Source organism: Bacillus rossius, assembly GCF_032445375.1.
Source record: "Bacillus rossius redtenbacheri isolate Brsri chromosome 9 unlocalized genomic scaffold, Brsri_v3 Brsri_v3_scf9_1, whole genome shotgun sequence".
Classification (NCBI taxonomy): Eukaryota; Metazoa; Arthropoda; class Insecta; order Phasmatodea; family Bacillidae; genus Bacillus; species Bacillus rossius.
Window position 1 is genome coordinate 3,064,023 of NW_026962012.1, and position 13,853 is coordinate 3,077,875.

A 13,853-nucleotide genomic window follows, 5' to 3' on the forward strand; every position below is an offset into this window, starting at 1 on the left:
ACATCAAGACCACCATATTGGAAATGCGTAATTTTAATGCTAGAGATTCGGGAAAAAGCTCGAAATTCATTAAATAAATTTGTAATCTATATACTGATTGATTAGATCGACTTAGGTCCTTGGTTCGATCCCTGGCCGATACAAAACAACTTTAATATTTTAAGAAAGTACCACTAAAGTGACAGGTCTGAGATAATAAAAACACCGCAAGTTCTTTTTTAAAAAAATTTTTTATTACATACATACTACACTACTACAAGTACAAAAAAAATACACAGTCAAAGTACTAAAGTTTTGTGGATTCCTCGATTTCCGCATCAGCCACCCACGAATTAAAGCGAGGTGGAAAGCCCCACCACTTGACGTAGGACACTCCATTTCTTCGTTTTATAATCTTCTCCACCAAGTACGTATCGGGATACAACGCAGGCTGAATCTCTTCGGCATAGAAGCCGCCATGGATAGGTTTGTGGTCCAAATCTTCGAGGTAGTAGGTCCTAGGCTCTGATTCACGAACATGTGTCACACGGAAAAGTTCAGGACTCCAGTTCGCAGTGAAACCTTTCTCGAAGATACCTTTCTGCTTGGAGATTCGCACAATGTCACCGACTTTAGCTTTATGCTTTCGTGGATCTTTCTTCTTCGTGTTGGAAAACACTGCTTGAAGCAGGCGATTGTCCGTTACGTCCTTTGGCTTCATTTTCGTGGTAGAATGCACCGTGGAATTATACTCGCTTATTAGTTTCGGCAAGATGTCAAGCCACTAGTAATTTCCGTTAGCCGTGAACTGCTGCCACATCTTGGAACGCAAAGTTCTGTTAAACCTTTCGGGTACACATCGTTTGCCCTACAGGCGTTTGCCCTAAACGTAGGGCAAATGCCTGTAGGGCAAACGACTTTAGGGCAAATGCCGTTTACTGCAAACGACTGTAGGGCAAACGCCGGCAAGCACTTATGTTTTGGATTAACGAAACCACACCAACTTTTAGGGCAGACGCCTGTAGGGCAGACGCCTGTAGGGCAAACGACTGTCGAAAAACTTATTTTAGGGCAAACGCCTTTAGGGCAAATGCCGGAGCTTGGTCCGAATGGGATTATCAAACATTTTGTGTAAACGCCTTTAGGGCAAATGCCTGTAGGGCAAACGCCTGTAGGGCAAATGCCTTTAGGGCAAACGCCTGTAGGGCAAATGACTTTAGGGTAAACGAAGCTTAGGTTATTTTGGGTAATGTAGGTTTTTTCAATTATGTATCATTCAAACAGTGTTCTCGTAGTTTATATTTCCTCCGCAGGTGGCAGTACCTAAATAAATGTTTTCCCTCTAAATGCAAAGTTTACAAAACCGTCGCTAGATGGCACTTATGTAAGCCTATATCGAGATTTGGTGGGAATTCATGTGGTATTAACTTCCTAGATTCACCAACAGATGGTTCCCTGCACTAAGTTCAATGTTATCGAATATTTTTTCTGTAAAATATTTCGGAACATTAGATGATGTAAGGTCTTCGACCAAAAAAAGAAATCGTATAATAAAAAAAACAGTATTTGCGATTTAACAAAAATATCGCTGGAAAAAGGTTCAATTTTTTTTCCGGGGCTTTGCTTATTTCAATTTCAGCTGCCAGACGCGCATTACGCTATGATTACTTAAAATATTACGATCATATAGGTAAATAATGCGAATGCTAGCTGTTAAACATTATCTTAATTAGCATAATAGTACTAATGCGATTAAACTCCTACATATTGTTCATACTATTTTATTCTGGAATGTATACACAACATACACCTGAAGTACACAATGAAGAAGTATTCTAGTTCGTTTTGTTCTGGGTTTTCCATAATTTGCATTTAGTTTGTAATGTTTGTGTTAGATCATTTTGACGTTCAGTTATAAGAGTTGGCCGATAATAGTAATTGGTTGGCATGATTCTTAAAATAGGCTATATCCGTAATATAATATATATTTAAATACATTCATAATATTTCCCATATTTACATAGTGGATTCCACTTATATTCCCAAAATAAAATAATGAAGATACGTAATGGTATTTCTCAATAATAATAATAATGTGACTTTAGCCCACCGCACACAGAACGACTTTCCTTGCGGGATTGTATGCATATTTGTTTGTTCCACAATATTCCTTCCTGCTTCCAAACTGACTTGCAGTGACGCGATGTAATGTTCACACTTACTTAATAGTTCATTTTCAGGAAGATCACACCCTTGTACAATAGTAACTTGCCCTGATGAGGATCCATAGTCAACATTTGGTTTAGTCGATTGGAGATCACGCCGTTTTAGTTTCAACCGACTATCTCCTTGGTAAGCCAGTTTACGCCGAGTTGTGCCGTGTCGAATCTTTTTACGAATGACTTTCTTGTGTATTGAACCAGGGCTCCTACCTGACATTTTTTTGAAAGGACTCTTCTCCCAAGCTAAACTATTCTTGAATCTTGTCCTGCCATGTAACATTTACGCTGAAAAGAGCCTCGCTGTGTCTGTGTGTAGGTAATTTATTATTTTGCGTCCATTAAATTTGGCAACGAGGCTCGTATAGAATTCTGCCGAATTACTGGTTTTGTTTTCTTTGAGATATCTGTCACAAAAAATGTCTTATTAAAAAATTAAAAACCTTTCGTATGAACAAGATTGTTTTAGATATGAAGCGTCTGTGTGCATTATAGTGTCAAATCATATATCCCATAATTATAAATGAAAAATCCCCGATGGCAGCCAGTCGGAAATGTAGATTTCGCCGTGCGGCCTACCAATATAAAAAAAACTTTCTGAAAAATTCCAGAAGTTTCAATAACTATGTAAAATCTTATGAATATTTCTAGAATATCCAATGTAACAATAAATTGCAAATTAATTTATGGCTCAACAATATGTATGGGATATAAATCCAATCCAACAATACATTAGACATTCATATTTACCTCAATTAGAAATTCTGAAATTCAGAGGACCTAGATAGGAGAAAATATCGTGAAATTTTCTGTAAGTCGCTCTGCGAAATCTACCTAAAAACGATCTCAGGAGAAAAAAAATTATAGTCACGTACAAACTTAATTTGTGGAGATGAACTGCGCGTGCACAACTAATACTATTTTTGATACATCATTGTTATGCTAACAGTTTTTGTTATGGTTTGCTGTCCTGTAAGCCCGCCCCGCACGACGTCAAATTTCTGCTTTATATTCTATTATACCCATGGGTATAAAAGTGGGTATATAAATTTCATTAGCAGAAGTGAAGAAATAATTAATTACTCCATACACACAATACCCAGAGTTCTAACAGAGAAAACAGCCAACATATTTGCCGACCAAGGCAAGAAAGTCGGGTTGGATAAACCTATTGCGTACATTTAACCAAATAATGAATATATATATATATATATATATATATATATATATATCGTGCCCACTGTTAAAGTCGTAAGACTGTTTGTGGGCATGTGACAAATATATAATTAACTAAATATAATTGCAACGGTTTATTTTGAAAATTATGTAATTCGGTGAATTATTTTTTTAAATATTATTTTCTAATCTTCACTTGCAAAAAATATAGAGAAGTTGATTCAGTGTTTAAAAACAAGATCGAAGCAATTTTGAAACTAAATTGTTTTGAAAATATATTAACTAAAATTGCACTATTTTTGCTGATGCATTAGCATCTGAAACAGAGTTATATTTAATGATCTTTCTTTGTGTATTATACTTTTACGTAATTCATTATTGTACATTCCACGACATATCAAAATCGTTCCTAGTTTACACTCATACCTATGACATTCATTCAAATATTGTGGCAATATGGATGATATGATTAAATACATTTTGAAATGTTTTACATTTCATTGGCTGTCACACATAAAATCAGTCTTTTATTACTCTTCTCTTGTTCCCATAAAACTTATTAGGGGTTAAGCTATAGATGGTCTGGGCGAATTAGCAAAATATGCACACTCTCGATGGAAGTATTTTCACCGCACTCTACAAACATATTAATAAAACGACAGATTCATTTGGGCACATGTTATATAAAAATTGAAAATAGGCATGAAGGTCTCGGAGGCTATTATAACAGTAACTTTTAAACACTGAAAATGTTTTTATAAATGTATATGTATAATCTTCTGCCTTAAATTATTTTAGGGTCATCGTTTTTAGGACGACTTTAAGTGAAAATTCCAGCAGGCAAGGATAATAAAATTTTGTAAGCTCCTTTTGTTAACGCTTGTTTTTATATATAGCAGTAATATTAAATTAAGTTAATTCGTTCGTTAGTTAACCCCCCGCCCCCCACCTTGGAAAATATTACATCATCAACCTCTTTGTTAAAAATGATTTAAAAAATACAATCCAGTCACTGAGATTCATCTGTTGTAAGGTTCAATTACCAGCTGCATTCTTAGACTTCAACGTTGGGAAAGCAAACCGTATGTGCTGCCATCTAATTTGTGAATTTTGTACTTTGTACTCATTTGGAGAATGGTTCCAACATTTGTCAACAGGGGCGACACACGTAAGGACATCTATCTTCGAAAAGGTTCGTAGGGCAAACGCCTGTAGGGCAAACGACTTTAGGGCAAATGCCTTTAGGGCAAACGACTGTAGGGCAAACGCCGGCAAGCATTCATTTTCGGATTATTGAAAATTCGCAAACTTTTAGGGCAAACGCCTGTAGGGCAAACGCCTGTAGGGCAAATAACTGTCGAAAAACTTCTTTTAGGGCAAACGCCTTTAGGGCAAATGCCGGAGCTTGGTCCGAATGTGATTATCAAACATTTTGTGCAAACGCCTTTAGGGCAAACGCCTTTAGGGCAAACGCCTGTAGGGCAAACGCCTGTAGGGCAAACGACTTTAGGACATACGCCTTTAGGGCAAACGCTTTTAGGGCAAACGCCTGTTTGGAATGAGGAATGCGAGAATATGCTTCGAAAATGCGTTTAGGGCAAACGCCTGTAGGGCAAACGACGCACTCCCAACCTTTCGACAACGGAGGCTTTGACATTACTAAATGTAGAGTAGTGTTTGATGCCATACTTCTTCATCAAAGCCTTGAAGGTCGCATTGTAGAATTCTTTCCCGAGGTCCGTTTGCAGGTGCGACGGTACACGTCCATCACGCAAAATATTGTTCATGGCCTTGGCTACTTCAGTTGCAGTCTTTGATTTGACAGGTCTAGCCCAAGCGAACTTGCTATAAACATCGATGACTGTCAACATGTACTTGAAACCTTTATTCAATCGGGAATATGGTATCATCTCAACAAGGTCCGCCTGGAATAAATCATCAATTCCACGAACTACGACTTTATGACGAAGGTATTTTCGTCTAGCAGGAGCATGAAGTTCGCGAGCGATTCCGGTTCGACTCATTGTATGTAGCCGGCTTCCCTCAGTTCTTCAAGTATGGAGACTATTTCGTTGATGTGCGAATAGTTTCCTACACTAAGCGAAGAATGTAGAATTCTAAGGCGATCAACTAATTCATTGGGGTCGTCCCAATATACATAGTCAAATGTCTGACCACTTTCTAGCTTTTTTAAACATTCGCCATGTATTGTTAGTTCACTGAAGAGATTAGCGAGAATGTCGATTTTTTCATGATTTACGTCTTTATATACACCACTATCTGGATCGTTATCGCGAAAATGTGCATTGGTTAGCTCTAGCAGTTTTTTGTACTCTTGTAAGTCTTTGTGAGAATATCCTTTAGGCTCCCTGCGAAACAGCAATTCGTACAGACCCGGAGTCCCGCGCGTTTTGAACTCTGCTACGCGCACGATATTTCCTGGTAGAAAGTCTATTTCTTTAGCACCGAGGAACCATTTATTATGTTTTCTGTACACTCCGTAGGTCGTGTCATTATTCCGGCTCGTAAACGATATCAGGTATGGTCGGACCATTGCATTAACTTGATGTCCCTTTTTCGGTATTTTCTTCTTATGCATGGACTCTGTACTTGTTAAGTCCTCTTCTTCTCGATCTGGTTCATACTTTCTCTTCTTTACAGTTGGCATTTCATCTTCAACTTCTGTCTTCACAATGATGGCTGGTTCTTCCTTGTTTTTAAGTTCGTCGAGGCGACTAGTGATTGGTTTAAATATCTCCTCATTTTCCATCTCACGTGCAAGTCTGGTTCGTCTAGCAAGTAAATATTTTTCACGAACAGACCGTATAGTTCGATGAAGGTCACTGGCCAGGTCCGACATTGTACTGGCTGAAAACTTATTGCAAGACCTCCTTATATACTTTTTTATTCGTTCGCAGAAACTTCTTTCTTGTGTTTGGCTAAATCTGAATTTGTTGACAAGTGAGATAGTGATGCTTTCAGACTACTTTGAAAAGTTCTCAAATCGTCACGTCTTTGTGCATTCGATGCTTCGATCATGTCGCGAATGCGAGAATCCGAGGCTTCCACACGCTGGTCGATGGCAACGAGATACTCTAGTAATTCCTTTTTCACACTGTCTACTTTTTGAGCCAGTAGCGAAATGTATTTGCGGATATAGTCGTCATGAGACTTGAGAGCTGTACGTAAGTCTCGACTGCTATGACCGAATTTCGAAATGCTATGACTCATGTTTGGCGATAAAATGATCGAAACCTCGTATGTACCTGCCCTTATATAGAGGCCAGTCCTTTACGATGACTAGAAATCCGTGTTCTTCTTTCCAGCACAAGGAGCACATGTCTTTGAATTCCTGGAATGTCATGTCGGTGTTTACGTGATCGTCATAAGCGTGGCGTAAATTAAGTTCGTCCATGCGAAACAAAACTATGACATTCGCGTTATCTCGTAGGAGATGTTTTGGAATACGACCGTACGTATGACACAGGTAAACGCAGTCTACCTTGGCGTGTCTGCCCATGGAAAAGTACTCTTGTATTATGCCTTGTTTCTCGCACATTACATCGTCGAAAACAAACACGGAATTAGGCTTTGCTTCGTCGGTAGACACCACATCGGTATTATCGCTAAACGGAAAATACTCCAGACCATCCACCGAGCGTAGAACCGTAGCTAGGCGCTGGTACTTTGGCTGTTGCAACGACTTCAAATATAGGTACACGTTCTCGAACCGAAGACCGTTTGGCTCCTCCAGTAAACTCAGTAGAACGCACGTTTTGCCGCAGTTCGACGGACCCGCCATTATGCATCGTACGGTAGACGGTAATAATATACCATGTCGTGATTCACGCGCGCTAAATACATCGTCTTGCGTAATGCGCACGGGCAAACACACGTCTTGCTTGACGACCTGCATTGTACTGAAGTAATTGTATAAAATCAAACACATTTATACTTTCTGGTCAGTTGTGCGTAATGACTCGAAGAGGTAAGAACAAAAAACACATCGGCGCGGGACTCGTGAACTCGCTGATAAACAACCTACCATTCGAGCTACACATTCCCGGCTACAGATTCTGCGGCCCCGGCACTAAACTAGCGAAAAGGTTAGCTCGCGGTGACGTGGGCATAAACTCTCTGGACGAAAAGTGCAAGCAGCACGATATTGCATATTCATTAAGCAAGGATCTGGAATCTAGACACAGAGCAGATCAGATATTGGCACAGGAAGCCGAAGATATAAGTAAATCGTCGAACGCGGGACTAGGAGAAAAAATCGCAGCGTGGAGCGTATCTAAAATCATGAAGGCAAATACGAAATTAGGACTGGGTGCTCGTCGAGCCAGCTCCATCAAGTCAAAAACTAACTCACGCAAGACCAAACGCAAGACTGGTGCAGGCGTGCAAAAAGCCAAGCAAAAATTACAGACTCTCGACAAGAAGATTATAGGAGGATTTCTTCCTTTGCTTTTGCCTGCATTGGGTGTTCTCGGCGGCCTCATCGGTGCAACGAGCGGTATAGTGCGGGCAGTCAACACTTCGAAGAATGAGCGCAAGCAGTTAAAAGAAGCACAGTGACACAATGCCAGCATGGAAGCCATTGCCATCGGTAAAAAAAAAACGGCGCAGGACTCTACTTGCAACCTCACAAATCAGGTCGAGGCATGAGAAAGAAACGAATGAAAAAACCCTAAGTTCTTTGCCGAAACGTCCGCTCACCAACGTAGATTTGATCAGGTACGCTCGAAAACTGAAAATACCAAATTTCCGCGGCGTGTTTATGCGAGACACTTTGCCCAGCAAGCCAAAAACGCACGAACGTGCGATCATTAATTTAGACACGTCGGCGGGTCGAGGCATGCACTGGGTGGCCTATGTAAAGTCTGGAAAAATGGCCGAGTACTACGATAGTTTTGGAAATTTACGGCCTCCTCCAGAACTGCGACAGTACCTGGGCCGGTCCACTATGTTGTTTTACAATTACGAAACGGAACAGAGGCCTAATCAAACAAACTGCGGACACTTGTGTCTTCGCTTTTTAACAAACAAAAATTAGCTGACAAATAAAAATTGCTACTTAAAGGTTGTGCAGTGATGATAATTTATTAGTCATGTCGATAACACTTACCTTGACAGGTCACGCATCTGAGCTGCAGGCGGTTCATTTCCCTCCTCTGGATTTAGACGGAGAATGGTGTATCGGACTCGTAGATTTTCAAACGTATAATGCCATACCTAATATCGACGAGGAAAACTGCAAGATCTGCTTCCTGAAAAGCGATGGGACCGCTCATGAAATACAGTTACCTGTTGGCTCTTACGAAATTGACGACATTGCAAATTACATCAGGGATATGTTACCACAGGATGTAGAATTTCAACTGCGTGGAAATCCAAACACTCAAAAAAGCATTCTAACCTGCAGTGAAAATGTCGACTTTACGAAACCCGGGACCATAGGTACGATGCTCGGATTCGAATCAAAGGTGTATGATACAGGAAGAACGTACGAATCTACGCGCGCAGTAAACATTTTGCCTGTGAATGTCATAAGAATAAACTGTAATTTGGCAAGTGGAACGTATCTCAACGGAAGACTAAGCAACATGCTGCACGAGTTTTCGCCGATGGTCCCGCCAGGATATAAACTGGTAGAAATACCGCAAAGTATCATTTACGTTCCAGTCGTCGTCAAGTGCGCACACGAAGTCGTCGTCAGAATCGTTGACCAGCGAGGACGATTGGTGAATTTTCAAGACGAAGAAATTACACTACGTCTGCACTTGAAGCGATGGGCATAAAGTTCGTACACCGAACAGTTATAAAAGAAATCGTATTGGCGTTAATAAGAACAGTTCTCTACCAGACATCGGTGCATTAACACCTGACAACATAAAGTATCTTCTTAGTATTGGACAAGTGCCGAATAAATATGGAAGACGAAATCCTCAACGTGAAAGATCCGGTCATTTTTGATGACAGCATTACGAAAATGGAATTGCACGAGTACCAGCCTTTCCTGCTCGGACTGTACGCACTACCATCGGAAGTACGCATTGCTGTACAGCACCAAGATATTTGTACTTTACCTTCGCAGTCATTTCTACGTATAAGAGGCACGCTGACAAAAGCGGATGGTACGCATCCGACAACGACATCAATATCCTGCAATGGTATTCTTCACCTAATCGAGCGCATTACTTATGTACTCAATGGTGTCGAGGTAGACCAGACGAGAGATGTAGGCATAACATCTGCTATGAAAAATTACCTTTCGCTCACGCCAAATGAACTGTCTGCTGCAAAGATGGCCGGTTGGGCTCTCGAGGATGAATATAATCTTCCGGTTTATGCCGAAGGAAAGTTCGAAGTTTGTGTTCCTCTGTCCATGCTTCTTGGATTCGCTGAGGACTACAAGCATATAATCATTAATTCGAAACAAGAGCTCGTACTGCTTCTAGCCAACACGCACATTACTGCAATTGTCGCCGCTGCAGAAAACCCTCAAGATGTCTCGCTAACACTACAGTCTATCGAGTGGATGCTGTCCCACATCCAAGTGAGCACCGTTGAACGAGTCAAGATGTTGAAGAACATAGAAAATGGCAAGAACTTCGATGTGCCATTCCGATCCTGGAGCCTGGAAACTTATCCTGGCTTGCCTCATAGTCAGCGTATTAATTGGATAGTAAAGTCCAGCTTCGCTACAGAAAAACCAAGATACATCATCGTCGGTCTTCAGACCGGAAGACAGCTCAATGCAGGAGTGAGTCGCTCCGTATTCGATAACTGTCAAATACGCAATGTAAAAATATTTTTAAACAGCGAAAGTTATCCGTACGTTGACATGAACATGGACTTTGAAAGTGGAAGATTTCTTCTCGCATATCAAATGTCAAGTTTCAGCAAGCTTACTACGGGCGGATACAGTCACCGATACTGAGTCCCGACAGTTTCGAGAACAAGGCTCCGTTAATGGTGTTTGACGTTTCCAAACAGGATAATCGAATAAATTCAAACATCATCGACTGTAGGATCGAGATAACGACTAGCGGAAATATTCCGCCAAACACCTATGCTTTTTGTCTGATACTTCACGATCGGCTTGCATCGTACAATTGTCGAGACAAACTTGTGAAAATTCTGACATAAATACCGTTTCGTTTTCGATAATAATTTAGTTACGACCGAGCATTGCTAGCGACAAGATGTACTGCAACCTGCAAGGTTTCCAGAGTCAAAATGGATTCGTGCTCAAGGAAATTAGCGTCACCTCCGGAGACAAGACTCGAACACGCACTTTCAGACCTCCGTATCCGTGGAAACTACTAGACGAAAAAAGTAAACGGTCGAATGAATGGCTATGTAAATATTATCACGGACTAGAGTGGGACGAAGGAAAAATTCCGTACCACCAAGTGAAAAACACTATTGAAGATTTACTAGTTCAATACGAAATAATCTACGTTGCCGGACCTGAACAGAAGAAATGGCTGAGCAAGTTGTGTGATGCGTCAGTTGTAATTGTAGACTTACAGACCGACTACGGCTGTCCTTCCCTGCGCAAGCTTAGTGCAATATACGATGTGCAGTCACGTGACAAGTTTGAACGTGTCTGTGCCTGTACAAACTCGCAGTTAATGCAGAAATGGCACGCACAGTGTTAGTAGGAGCCTGCATATATATACAAATGACGTACCTACGTACGTGCCTTCAGTTGTCGTTCGACCTACAAGAAGATGTTTACGTTTCATCCTGCTAACGTGTACGTGAGCGCAAGACCTAGCTTCAGCAGTGTCGAGTATAGCTACTGGGATTCCGGGTATCTACGTACATATACAGAAACCTGTGATGGAGGCGCTCAGCATTGGCGGTTTGCACACTTTCCTGTGTCCTACGAACCGACTCAGCAGCTGGTAGATTGTTGCGAATCTGGAAACTGTGCCGTCTATCTCATGAGACCACACACAATCCTTCCTGCTAGCATCGCTGAGGTAGTCGCCTCGTCTGCATGTGCAACACCAAACATGGACGTGTTGCAACCTGTTGCGACCTGTGATGCTTCTACGCAGACGTCCGATCGGTGTGCGTCTCGTCGTCGCAGTTCAGGCAGTGAATCTGTCCCAACTAGCACTAGACGTGGTCACAGACGTCATCGACCATGTCTTGTCGGAGTTGTCAACGTCGCAGAAGATGACCAGTTTGAAACCTGTGTTCCTGATCCTGTGGCCTGCGAACCTGTTGGAACCGGAGTCGATGTTACAGTGCGTGCGGCATTAAAGACTTTGCTTGTGAAAATGCTTGTTTCCTTAACCTAATATGTATTTGTGTACTTTTTATAAATAAATGTGTAAAACTTTAACTCGTGTGTTTTTTTATTTCTACAATTTTTTTAGATGCCTAATAAAAAAAATAATTTTAAATACAGACAGTATTTTGACTCATGTAGTATACCAGTAGACCACGGGTATATAAGCGAGGTTCAGACGACTGGACCCACAGTTCACCTCTGACCACGGTGCAGTACGGACGTGCTCTCTCCAGTAAGTTTCGTGAGGTTTAGTTATGTCGACCGGAATAGATTGTTTACCGTCAGCAGCGGGGACCTCGATGGCAGCAGCGATGATGGAGTCGGAGATCCCGATACCGACTGCAGAGGAGACAACGATACGTGCTGTTCCATCATCAGCTGAAGTTTCACCATCTGCATTCCAGACTTCAATTAATGAAGAGCGTACAGCGCATCAATGCAAATATTGTGGCGCATCTTTTACAAAACCTACAAATGCGCGCAGACATGAAAGAAGCAGTTGTCCGAATAATTTACTGACACGAATACAATTTCAGTGCAATAAGTGCGGTAAACTAATTTCACGTCTGGACAGCTTACATCACCATTATAAAAATTGCTCCGAGAAAGTTAAGTGAGAGTATAATGAACATGGTTATTGTTTTGACTCATGTGTTGTACCAGCTGATGAGACTATATAAGTGAGACCCCACGTGATATGAACTTCAGTCTGTCTCTGGCTGCGGTGATGAACGGCTCGGATAGTTAGACGTGTATAACATTATAGACCAGTATCTAGCTATTCTTTAGAACTCGATGGCATCATTACCAGTATCAACACCAACCTGGATCGAAGGTCTACCATCATCAGTGCAGAGCACGATGACAACGGTGTCTACAGCTACACCTGCTCTCTCAGCACAGCAGGAGATTTCGATGCGTGCCTCATCTTCTGCAGAGCAGACCTCAACGGCTTCAGAAGTTAACATGTCAGCAGTGTTACAATGGTTGTCAACAGTTCCAGTGTCATTGATGAAGGAGGGAGCATCCAGCGGTGTTCCATCACCCGAGTGCACGTACTGTGAGAAGATCAAAAACTTGAAATTACGGGATTATGTAATACACAATTGTAGTAATAACTCTGAACGCATTAAATATCAGTGAAACAGATGTTTAAGCAAATTTGTACAATATGGAAGATTAAAACGGCACCTCAGGAATTGTGATAGACTTGCTGTACATTCATCGGAATCAAGCTGTATATTTTGTAACAAAACATTGGCAAATATTCAAAGTGCACAACGACACGAAATATATCACTGTCCTTTTAATGAAGTCGATAATTCGTCTTTGTGTGAAAATTGTGGTGTACCAATATGTCGACCAGATAAACTGAATAGACATTTACGAACATGTAAAAGACTTACTTCGTCCATTTAGAAGACTGTTTGAATCGAGGAATCCACAAAACTTTAGTACTTTGACTGTGTATTTTTTTGTACTTGTAGTAGTGTAGTATGTATGTAATAAAAAATTTTTTTAAAAAAGAACTTGCGGTGTTTTTATTATCTCAGACCTGTCACTTTAGTGGTACTTTCTTAAAATATTAAAGTTGTTTTGTATCGGCCAGGGATCGAACCAAGGACCTAAGTCGATCTAATCAATCAGTATATAGATTACAAATTTATTTAATGAATTTCGAGCTTTTTCCCGAATCTCTAGCATTAAAATTACGCATTTCCAATATGGTGGTCTTGATGTCTGATAGGATGATGGTAGTAGAGGTTTTAAAGTCTCTTTAAAAATGTTGAACATGGTTTGTTGAAATTATTATTTTTTACATAAAATTAAACATTATTGCATCGATCGGCTATCGAACCGAGGACAGGAGCGGATCGAATCTATCAGTATATTTATTGCCAATTTATTTAATGAATTTTGGAACTTTTCCCGAATTTCTAGCTAAATAATTACGGACTTTCAAGATGGCGGCCAAATGACAAGATGGCGGGTGTCACAGTAATAAATGATTACTGCACTCTAGCGGATAAGAATTAAACTAACATGGCGTCAGCGCACTCTCGCTGACGATACAATGATGATGAAGACTTCCAGCAAACAAAGACATGATGGCAGACATGACGTCATACTAGGTGACGATATATATGAATGGCAAAAAGTGGTGGGGG